The sequence below is a fragment of the Mesoplodon mirus genome, assembly GCF_964341445.2.
Source record: "Mesoplodon mirus genome assembly, chromosome: 2".
NCBI classification, from domain to species: domain Eukaryota; kingdom Metazoa; phylum Chordata; class Mammalia; order Artiodactyla; family Ziphiidae; genus Mesoplodon; species Mesoplodon mirus.
In genome coordinates, this window is record NC_138977.1 from 137295989 (window position 1) to 137308833 (window position 12845).

The window sequence follows — 12845 nt, forward strand, 5'->3', positions numbered from 1 at the left end:
GATACACCATATTAACAAATTGAAGGAGAAAAACCACATGATCATCTCAATAGATGCAGAGAGAGCTTTTGACAAAATTCAACACCCATTTATGATAAAAACCCTCCAGAAAGTAGGCATAGAGGGAACATACCTCAACATGATAAAGGCCATATATGACAAACCCACAGCCAACATCGTCCTCAATGGTGAAAAACTGAAACCATTTCCACTAAGATCAGGAACAAGACAAGGCTGCCCACGCTCACCACTCTTATTTAACATAGTTTTGGAAGTTTTAGCCACAGCAATCAGAGAAGAAAAGGAAATAAAAGGAATCCAAATTGGAAAAGAAGAAGTAAAGCTGTCACTTTATCGTGCAGATGACACGATACTATACATAGAGAATCCTAAACATGCTACCAGAAAACTACTAGAGCTAATCAATGAATCTGGTAAAGTAGCAGGATACAAAATTAATGCACAGAAATCTCTGGCATTCCTGTACACTAATGAAGAAAAATCTGAAAGTGAAATCAAGAAAACACTCCCATTTACCATTGCAACAAAAATAATAAAATATCTAGGAATAAACCTACCTAAGGAGACAAAAGACCTGTATGCAGAAAATTATAAGACACTGATGAAAGAATTTAAAGATGATACAAATAGATGGAGAGATATACCATGTTCTTGAATTGGAAGAATCAACCTTGTGAAAATGACTCTACTACCCAAAGCAATCTACAGATTCAATGCAATCCCTATCAAACTACCACTGGCATTTTTCACAGAACTAGAACAAAAAATTTCACAATTTGTATGGAAACACAAAAGACCGCAAATAGCCAAAGCAATCTTGAGAACGAAAAACGGAGCTGGAGGAATCAGGCTCCCTGACTTCAGACTATACTACAAAGCTACAGTAATCAAGACAGTATGGTACTGGCACAAAAACAGAAAGATAGATCAATGGAACAGGACAGAAAGCCCAAAGATAAACCCATGCACATATGGTCACCTTATCTTTGATAAAGGAGGCAGGAATGTACAGTGGAGAAAGGACAGCCTCTTCAGTAAGTGGTGCTGGGAAAACTGGACAGGGACATGTAAAAGTATGAGATTGGATCACTCCCTAACACCATACACAAAAATAAGCTCAAAATGGATTAAAGACCTAAATATAAGGCCAGAAACTATCAAACTCTTAGAGGAAAACATAGACAGAACACTCTATGACATAAATCACAGCAAGATCCTTTTTGATCCACCTCCTAGAGAAATGGAAATAAAAACAAAAATAAACAAATGGGACCTAATGAAACTTCAAAGCTTTTGCACAGCAAAGGAAACCATAAACAAGACCAAAAGACAACCCTCAGAATGGGAGAAAATATTTGCAAATGAAGAAACTGACAAAGGATTAATCTCCAAAATTTATAAGCAGCTCATGCAGCTCAATAGCAAAAAAACAAAAAACCCAATCCAAAAATGGGCAGAAGACCTAAATAGACATTTCTCCAAAGAAGATATACAGACTGCCAACAAACACATGAAAGAATGCTCAACGTCATTAATCATTAGAGAAATGCAAATCAAAAGTACAATGAGATATCATCTCACACCAGTCAGAATGGTCATCATCAAAAAATCTAGAAACAATAAATGCTGGAGAGGGTGTGGAGAAAAGGGAACACTCTTGCACTGCTGGTGGGAATGTGAATTGGTACAGCCACTATGGAGAATAATATGGAGGTTCCTGAAAAAACGACAAATAGAACTACCATATGACCCAGCAATCCCACTACTGGGCATATACCCTGAGAAAACCATAATTCAAAGAGTCATGTACCAAAATGTTCATTGCAGCTGTATTTACAATAGCCCGGAGATGGAAACAACCTAAGTGTCCATCATTGGATGAATGAATAAAGAAGATGTGGCACATATATACAATGGAATATTACTCAGCCATAAAAAGAAACGAAACTGAGCTATTTGTAATGAGGTGGATAGACCTAGAGTCTGTCATACAGAGTGAAGTAAGTCAGAAAGAGAAAGACAAATACCATATGGTAACACATATATATGGAATTTGAGAAAAAAAAAATGTCATGAAGAACCTAGGGGTAAAACGGGAATAAAGACACAGACCTACTTGAGAATGGACTGGAGGATATGGGGAGGGGGAAGGGTAAGCTGTGACAAAGCGAGAGAGAGGCATGGACATATATACACTACCAAACGTAAGGTAGATAGCTAGTGGGAAGCAGGCGCATAGCACAGGGAGATCAGATCGGTGCTTTGTGACTGCCTGGAGGGGTGGGATAGGGAGGGTGGGAGAGAGGGAGATGCAAGAGGGAAGGGATATGGGAACAGATGTATATGTATAACTGATTCACTTTGTTATAAAGCAGAAACTAACACACCATTGTGAAGCAATTATACTCCAATTAAGTTGTAAAAAAAAAAGGTTTACTGTAAAATTAATAATGAAGTGTATAATAAAGCTTTTAAGATAAAAAAATTAAAATAAATAAATAATTAGTCAATATGGATCATTGTGCATATTTCACAATGATGAATCAATTTATCAAGAATACATAACTACATATATATACTGTATCTCATAACAGATGCATATATATAGCATCATATATACATGCATTTAACAATAGTTACAAAATTTATATAGCAAAAACTGACAGCTCTAAAAAAAAAAATTAACAGCTCTAAAGGAAGAAATAAACGAATTTCAACCACAGTTGAAGATTTTAACAGCCCTCTCTCAGTAATTTATATGAGGAAAAAAAGTCTACAGGATATATAAGATTTGAACAACGCTATCAGATAACAGTCTGGCCTAACTGACATTTACAGAAAATTACACCAAAAACCTACAGATTATAAATTATTTCCAAGTATACATAAAATCCTCCACCAAGATAGTGGAACTATCTTGCTGGCTTAGTCATTTTTTTCTCTGAGCACCAACCCCATTCTAAACTTACTTCCCTTAGAAAATACGTAGGGGAATATTTTGAGGCTTAGAATGACGTCAGTCTACAATCAGTGGGCCAAATCTGGCCCGTGGTCTGTTTTATTTTACAGCCCTCTAGCTAAAAACAGCTTTTACAATAAAGGGCTACATTAAAATAAAATAAAAAAATACAAAAAACAACAACCAAAAAACCAACCATGAAACAAAGAACATGCTACAGAGACCCTAAGTAGCCTGCAAAGCAGAAAATATTTACTATCCAGCCCTGTACAGAAGAGTTTGTCAACCTCTGAAATAAGTTCCTCCAAAGAGGATATACATTTGCTTATGCCAGGCGCCTGTGATTTTAATACTCCAGAACTACTTTATATTCTTAGTTTTAGCTTTTTTCGGACTGAAGTATGAATTTGAGCTGCAAATCCATAAATGTTTGACCATCCAGTGGTTACTTCCCACCTGCCTCCATTCAGAACCAAGACCAAGAAATGTCCTCTGAGTAAATGTCTGCTTCTGAGCTCAGTTTCTTTTCTCTGGGATTGCATATTCAGTCAATCTATGGAACAAGCATAACTTTTTTTTGGTAATTTTTCAATAATTTAATCTAGAATTTTTAGTTATTTTCCATAAGATAGTTATCTGGGAACCTAACCATTCATATACTCACAAAGAGAACACTTGAATCAAGCTCCTTCACTTGTATTATGCTACTATAGAGGTTTACGTAACTGGGGAGAGAGCAGAAAATGTAGAACATGAAAGGATGCTCAAAGAAGGTGATGTCTAACCAAATTTGAATCATGATTAGGAGTTTGTGTAGCAAAGATGTTGGGGCAAGGGGCTTCCCTGGTGGTGCAGTGGTTGAGTCCACCTGCCGATGCAGGGGATACATGTTTGTGTCCCGGTCTGGGAAGATCCCACATGCCACGGAGCAGCTGGGCCCGTGAACCATGGCCGCTGAGCCTGCGTGTCCAAGCCTGTGCTCTGCAACGGGAGAGACCACAACAGTGAGAGGCCCACATACCGCAAAAAAAAAAAAAAAAAAGATGATGGGGCAAGAGCATTTCAAGGCTTTGGAGGAACATGCACAAAAGCTTAAAGATGAGAAGAGTATCTTTGGGAAACTCCAAGTGCTTCAGTGTACAGAGAAAAAGAGCAGTGAGATGAGGCTGGAAAAGTGGAAACATGGAGATATGAAAGAATTCATGAAATATGAGAGTAACACAAACAAAACTCACTGACTAACTTGAGGCAAGAGGGATATACCCATGCCAATGTTCAGGGATCACAGACCCAATCACCAATATAGGAATCAAAAACCAACTCGGGAGTTCTGTTTACTGTGAGGAGAAAAAGGAGCTAAAGAAGGGGGTTTTGAATGGAGAAATAATAAATTCAGTTTGGGGCATGTTGATTTTTAAAGAACTCTAGGACAAATATGATGAAATGTCCCAGGAGGCAGCTAGACACACTGCATCTGAAATTCAGGGTCAAAATCTAGTCTAGATATAAAAGAGTTGGGATTAAAACAACATACAGTGGTGAATAAAGTCCTGGGTAGAAAGAGTGCTTAGAGAGAGCAGTTAGAGTAAGAATATAGTCTTAAGTCATAAGCCTAGGAATCTCTGACAATTAAGGAACAAACAGACAATAAACGTAAATCTAACTGAAAAAGAATGGCTACAGAAGTAGAAGGGGGACGCCCCTGGTGGTCCAGTGGCTAAGACTCCGTGCTCCCAATGCAGGGGGCCCTGGTTCTATCCCTGGTTATGGAACTAAATCCCGCATGCTGCAACTAAAAAGATCACACGTGGTGGGAGCGAAACCAATGCCTGCCTCCGAGCAGCAGCTGCGCCGCAGCCGCCGAGGGTTTCTCTGGCCAGTGTTGCTCCCACCAGTCTACAGCACGGGGAATATCTTTGCAAACCTCTTCAAGGGCCTTTTTGGCAAAAAAGAAATGCACATTCTCATGGTGGGCCTAGATGCTGAGGGAAAGACCACCATCCTGTACAAACTGAAGCTGAGTGAAATCGTGCAACGTGGAAACCGTGGAATACAAGAACATCAGCTTCACCGTGTGGGACGTGGGTGGCCAGGACAAGACCCGGCCTCTGTGGCGCCACTACTTCCAGAACACACAGGGTCTCATCTTCGTGGTTGACAGCGATGACAGAGAGCGTGTGAATGAGGCCCGAGAGGAGCTTATGAGGATGCTGGCAGAAGAACAAACAGGACCTCCCCAATGCCATGAATGCAGCTGAGATCACGGACAAGCTGGGTCTGCACCCTCTGCGCCACAGGAACTGGTACATTCAGGCCACCTGTGCCACCAGCGGGGACGGGCTCTATGAGGGACTGGATTGGCTGTCCAATCAGCTCCAGAACCAGAAGTGAGCTGTACTCCTCTCTCCTCCCCTCACACTCCCTCCTTCTGCCCTTGCTTTACTCTCATGTGGCAAACGTGCCCCTGTGGTGTGAGTGCCAGAAGCTGTCTCCATGGTCGGTCACAGTGTGCTTCACCATGCTGTAAATGTGCAGACGCAGCCTGCAACTGGGTTTTTATTTAATGTAAATAGTTTTTGTTTCCAATGAGGCAGTTTCTGGTACTCCTATGCAATATTACTCAGCTTTTTTTTGTTGTAAAAAGAAAATCAACCCACTGTTTAGTACTGAGAAGGGATTTTAGGCACACGGGTCATCCAGGAGTCACTGTGTCAGAAAAGCCCGATGTTCCTATTCTGGGCTTTACATCTGTGTTGAGATCCATTTTGGTGGTTGGTTTTTAACCCAAACTCAGTGCATTTTTTAAAATAGTTACAAATACAAGATAAGGAGAACACTTGAACACACAGAAGGGAGAAATGTACCTAGTGTAGGTTCTGCAGTAATGACCTGAGTCCAGTCCACCTCTGGTCTGTTTCCCGTTGGGAACGTGAAACGGGGCAAAACCAGCTATGATCCATTCTGCATGGTCACAATAGGGTCCCTGTGATTTGCTCTGTCTTGGGTCATCCCACACCCCATAGCGTTTGTGCTTGTATCTGTGCTTACATGGCTGCCCAGGAGACGGGCTGGAGGCTGCATCCACCGCTCTCGCTTGGAGGAACCCCAGCCTTTTCTTGGGTCAGCATGGGCACTTTGGTTGGAACGCTCTGGTCTGAGCGGGAGCCCTGCAGTCCCCTCGCTTGCCTGCTCCGGGCTCTCTGGGGTCTCACCAGCAGGAGCGCGAGTGGTCATCCTTGAGCCCCAGCCCCTTGGAGCCCCTGTCTACGTGTGCTTTCACTCCCTCAGCCTGCAAGGGTCAGATTTGCCATCGAAAAATGATAACCTCTACTTTTTTCTTTTGTATTTTGATAAACACTGAAGAAGCTCGAGCTGTTAAACTTTATCTTGGGGAAAACCTCAGAACTGGTTTATTTGGTGTCGTGGAACCTCTTACTGCTTTCAATACACAATTAGTAATCAACTGTTCTGTATATAAAAAAAAAAAAATCACATGTGCTGCAACTAAAAGATCCCGCATGCCGCAACTAAGACCCATTGCAGTAAATACTAAAAAAAAAAAAAAAAAAAAAAGAAGAAAAAGTAGAAGGAAAAGTGAGAGAATGTGGTGTAATGGAAAAGCCAAAAAGTTTCAATAAGTTAACAGCTTTAAATACTCATGACCTAGTAAGATCTAGATAGGATCTTTTCCATCATTTTTAGAAATAAATCAAGAATAATCTTGGTACTGTCCTCCATTTTCCTGCCGAATCTCTTTGGTCTAAAGCCTCCCTAGTAAAATTTCTGCAAAAGAAATAGCCTGTAGTCTCCCACTGCTCGCCAGGAATCTCTGATTTTTCTAAGAACCATTTTCTTCCATTCTACAAAAATGACTTAACTTTGTCACTCTCGACCCTTTCACCAGCCCCATAACCCTGACTCATTTCATTGAGAAAGGTAAAATCATGAGGAGGAAATTACTCTTATTTCTACCATGAAATTTACAAACCCATCTACACTCATGTTCTATTTCTTCCCTCCAGGTAAAGAACCAAAGCCTCTCTTTGAAAGGCCAATGCCTCTCTCTGTATCAACTGTTCTCAACTAGGGGTGATTTTGCCCACATAACTCTCTTCAAGGTACAGTTTTTAAAATTGTCATGGGGGTGGGGTGTTTCTGACATCTAGTGGATAGAGGCCAGGGATGATGCTAACCATCCTTTGTTGCACAGGACAGCTTCCATGAAAAGAATTAGTATCTGGTTCAAGATGTCAATAGGGCCAAGGCTGACAAACCCTGATCCACAATGCTCTGAATCCTATCCAGTCTCACAGTCTCAAGAATTTAGCTCCATTTTCTACTCCCTTCTATATCTTCAACTCTCCCTTTCCACTGGACCATTCCCATAACCATGTAAAATGTTCCAGTACTTTCCAATCTTTAAAAATATATTAATAAACAAATACACACACACACACACAAACTTTGACTCATCTCCTTTCAGGTACTGCCACTTCTCCAATATATTATACTAAGCTTCAATATTCATATTATATTATTCAATATAATATTCAATATTCATATATATTTGAATGCATTACATTCATATTTCCACTTGTCATTTCTTCAAACTTTTACCCCAACTGTTCCACTGAGATAACTCAGCAAGTTTCTTCTTTCCTATTTATGAAGCAGCTCATAACTAAATTCAATGGTCAATTATGGTAGTTATCTATTTATCTAGATTTTTTGGATTAATTATCTCCATCCACACACCCTACTCTCATCAACATCACCATTATGAATTACTCGGAGATTGCATTTTCAATAGTCAGTCATGTCCACTACCACATTCCCAGCTCCCAGCACAGTGTGGCACAGGGCAGGCACTCAAGCAGATGTTAATGAATGAATTCCTGGGAAAGAGTTAACTTACTATAAAGCTACCATAATTGAAGTATGTGTATTAAAATAAGGAACTGACTTGTACAAGGGGCTTTGGCTAGAATTTAAATAGTGAGGCAAAACCTGAAATTAGGTCTCCTAATTCACTTGTCTCTTCAGCAGGGAGAAGTCAAATCAAAACCATATCTAAAGGGAGAACGATGGGGCCTCATGTTGCCTGTGAGAGGAAAGCAATCTGAGGAAGTCTTTCAGAGTAAGGTATTAGGAGGAAGAATTAAAAGAGTTTTGCATTTTAAAATACACAACACAAAAGGACTAATTATGAAAATATCTGACACTGTGGCACCTGGGGAAGAAATCCACAGACTGTACTTTGATGTCACAATTTCTATGTAAAGCCTGAAGCTTCTGCATTGTCTTTAAATTCCTGGTCTCACCTCTATTTGCATCATTATTCCTGATCCCACATAACCATATGGCCTTTGTTCCTTCTCACACATGCCCAGTCTTTTACAGTTTTTAAAGGTCTTTAAAACTCAGTGAGGTAGAGAAGAATGATCCCCATCTGAGGTTCAGAGAAGTTAGTTTTTGGTCCAGAATTGCACTCAGTGGAACTTGCACACAAGTTGACTCCTGGTCAGGAATAGTCCCCAGCTTTGCCAGAGAGGTTCTCAAGTTGGTGTTCTTCTCTGTGAGAAGAGGAACAGCTCAAGTGGTGGTGGTGACTCTCAGCTTGCCAAGTCAGTATGATGTCATGTCTCTGTCTGCCAGGTGAGGATATGGCATCTCCTGGTGAATTTGTACACCATTTCCAGCTACATACCAAAGACTTCACCACAACTGAAGTTCCTCTCACCATCTGCAACAAACACAAAGGTCTGCCTGCATTTGTAAGGGAAATGCAGCAGGAGACAGCAAAGTAGTCAGCAAAGTCAGAGTGAATAACAGCCATCAGGTCTCCTAAGGCTTGAGGACTCCACAAATTCAGAATAGGTCAAGGCAGAAGAGAGCCCACCTCCAGTCTACCCTCTCAACAATGAGCCTGCTGATGGTCTCAATCATCCAGCAGCTAGGTATGTTCTGTCATACAATATAAAGCCAGGAAAGCCAAGGAGAACTCAGGGAATTGACACTTAGACCACCAGTGATAACTTCACATAATACTCTAAGAAGTACTAGACAAAGCTGACATACTGCAAAATAGCAAATGTGATGAGCCTAAAGATATTAACTGACTGACCAATGTGATTCAAAAGCTTCCAATCTGAAGGTTCTTCCTGAAATGCTAGAAACAAAGGCATGAGTATATTTAGGTTTCCACACAAGCAACTCGGACAGAGGGTACAATGAGTGAAGAACTGGTTGTAATGTTTTTTCTCCTTTGTTCTGCAGGTTCAAACTAAAGATTTCTCATTAGGGAGAGGCATCATGACAGATAGTAGACTGGACAATTCTTGAGCCTCAAAAGCCCAGAAACCAGCCAGCAATGAGTGATAAGATGCCGAGGCCCAGCAGCACATCTCTTGGACGGAAGTCCTTTCTGTATGTCCCCTGTTAATAAAGCCTTCAACAATGTACAGCTTTGCAACACCACTCCAAGCAGACCACTGGACAAGAAGACAAATAGCTGTATACAAAAAACAAAAACAGGTTCAACCTTACACCTGAAAATAACACAATATTGTGAATCAACTATACTTCAATAAAAAAACATTTTTAAGTATTAAAAAAAAAAAAGTTCACCCTAAGCTTTATTTTAGCCCAAGAACAGCCCTGCAGCTCCAAGAAGTGAGTAACTCATCTTTGGCTTACCTCTTCTTGTCCCACACATTCCCATTCATGCTAGCATGTTCTTAGTATTGTCATGAAGTATGCCACATAGGAAAACGTATTAAACATACCTGTGCAACTTGTTTAGAAAACTAATATGTAAAATAAATAAATTTAAATGAAAATTAAAAAAAAACTAATATGTAAAAACTACTAGAAACACAACACTGCTAGTATATTGAAACCCTGTGTATTCTATTCCCTTCCCACAAAAACAAGCCAAATCCTGACTTACGTGATAATTATTCCTGCCTTTTTCTTTACAGTATTACCTTCTATGTATGTTTGTACACATTTCAAAAATACATAGATCCTTTCATGGTTGTTTTATACTATTAGAAAATGAAATCTCATTCATATTTTCATGAATTTCTCATTCATGTTCTCTTCAGGTATTAGTATAAGGTTATGCTCTTCTCATAAAATGAGTCAAGTATTCCCTTTTTTACCTCAGTCAATTCAACAAATATTTGAATACTTATTAGCTCTATTCACTGCAAACTTGTTCATGGCTGGAATCATTCCAATTTTAGAAGAACTTGCTAATAAAATTAAGTTAAATCTTGGCATCTGAAGATTATTTAAAATGATCTATAGCAATTTACTTTCTTTTCCAGTCAGTTTTGGTAACATATATTTTTCTAGAAATTTTTCCTTATCTAAATGTTCAAATCATTCGTCTGAAATACCTATTAAAAGTTCTCCATAATCAGTCATTACATCCTTATTTTCACTGCAGCTAAAATATTTACATTTTCCTCTATTTTGTCTTCCTAAGTATAATCTTGGTCTTTTCAAAGAATTAAGTGTTGGTATGATTAATCCTCTGTTAGATCTAATTAATTAAATTACTTCTTTCCATATATTTTTATGGAAGTTAATTTTGCTAATTCTTCTAACTTCTTGAGAACTTTCTAACTTCTAGCTTCATAAAAGCTACAGTAGATTCTATTATTGTTCAGAGCCCAGATTTCCTAAATTAAAGGATTATGTACATCTACCCATTGTAATTACCTTTCATCTCCTTTGAGCATATACAACTCTGGCCCATATACAACACTTACCCATGTGATTTGCTTTAGCCAACGGAATGTGAACAAATATACATAAAACACACCTAAGCAGCAATTTTGAAAACAATTATACACTTTAGCTCATCCTCTTGTTCACCCCATCTGCTATATGAATGAATGAGCAAGTACTGTACACGGGCTGCTTTTTCAGTATGAATACCAACCAAACAGAACCAAACACACACACACACAGAGTTGCAGCAGCCAACCCAGTCACTGCCAAGCAGTGTGAGAAATTTTTTACTTTAAGCCTTTGAGACTGGGGGGCGGGATTTCTATACAGCAAAGATAATAGTGGTGATTGGTTTATTAAGTTCAAGCATTTTACCTAATATTTGCATTTAAGCCTATCTCTCTAGGTGCACCTTTAAAATTCAGCTAACATTCCACTTAGATTTTCTAATTTCCACTATGATTTCTTCTTTGGTGAGTTATTTAAAATACGTCTTTGTTCAAAGACACACGGGGTATTATCTCCATTGTTAAACACTAAATTAATTCCACTATTAATGTGTTTTATCTATTATCGATGCTTAAAAATTTGCTTTATAAAATAGGTCAAAGTAGTATAGATATCTTCAAAAAGAACATGTACTCTGCAGTTGCTAGGTACAGAGTTGTTTCTCAAATTATTCTCATTTTAAAAATTATTTGATCATTCCTTATTTAGTTGGGGGTAAATTACATCACTATGACTGGATTTGTTCTATCAACTTTTGCTTCACATATTCGAATATTTTGTATTAAATACATCAAATATTAAGTTATACTTTCTGATGAATTTCTTCACTTTTAATCATTACAAAAGGACACTCTTAGCACTAGTAATGCTTTTTGTCTTCAAGTCTACTTTGTAAGCCTATTCTGTCTGATATAAATATATGTACTACAGCTTTCTTTCTTTACTTTTTATTTATTTGGTAAATGGCTGGGTTTCTTTTATAATTTTTACTTTTAATTGGGATAAAAAAGCAAATAACAAAATTCACCATCTTAACCATCTTTAAGTGTATAGTTCTGTAGTGTTAAGTATACCCACATTGTTGTGCAACAGATACCCAAATTTTTTTATTAAGCAAAACTGAAACTCTATCCCATTAAAACAACTCCCCGTTTCCCCCCACCCCATAACCACCACTCTGTTTCCATGAATATTAACACTTTCGTACTTCATATAAATGGAATCATACACTATGTCGTTGGGACTTATTTCATTTAGCATGTCCTGAAAGACTATCAGTGATGTATGTAGCATGTGACAGATTCCCATTCGTCTGAAAGCTGAATAATATTCCATCGCCCATAAACACCACCATTTTGTTTATCCATTCATCTGATAATGGACATTTGTGTTGTTTTCACTTTTTAGCTATTGTGAATACTGTTGCTATAAACATGCAAATATCTCTTTAGTTTTCTAACTGCCATACTGTTTCCCATAGCAGCTATACTATTTTATGTTTCCAACACGAATGCAAGGTTTCAATTTCTCCACATCCTCTCCAACAAATGTTATTTTCTGTGTTTTGCTTTTTATTTTGAAAGTAGCCGTCCTAATGAGTTTGAGGTGATAACTTATTTGATTTTGATTTGCATTTCTCCAATGAGTAATGATGTTGAGCATACTTTCATGTGCTTATTGGCCATTTGTATATCATGTTTGGAGAAATGTCTATTCAAGTCCTTTGTCCATTTTCTAAATTGAGTTATTTTGTTGAGTTGTTGGGTTTCTTTATATATTCAAGAATATTAACACCTTATCAGTTATGATAAGCAAATATTTTGTCCTATTTTGCAGGCTGTCTGTTCACCCTGTTTTGTGTCTGTTAATACATGTAAGCTTTTGATTTTCATAAATTCCAACTTGTCTATTTTTTTTAACATGTGCTTTTGGTGTTATATCCAAGAAATCACTGCCAAATCAAATGTCATGAGGCTTCACTTCTATGTTTTCTTCTAAGAGTTTTGAGTTTTAGCTGAATCAAATGTCATGAGGCTTCACTTCTATGTTTTCTTCTAAGAGTTTTGAGTTTTAGGTTGAAGTCTTTAATCTGTTATTAAAATTTTTATGCATATGG

At 38.3% G+C, this 12845-nt stretch overlaps 1 protein-coding gene and 1 pseudogene across 2 annotated transcripts in view; one reads left to right on the forward strand and one right to left on the reverse strand.

Annotated features, from left to right (window-relative positions):
• LARP1B (La ribonucleoprotein 1B) overlaps positions 1 to 12845 on the reverse strand; it is a 146132-nt gene that overhangs the window by 78650 nt on the left and 54637 nt on the right.
• On the forward strand, positions 4435 to 7237 carry LOC309815467 (ADP-ribosylation factor 1-like; annotated as a pseudogene). Its single transcript has one exon. The product of its transcript is annotated as an ADP-ribosylation factor 1-like (transcript).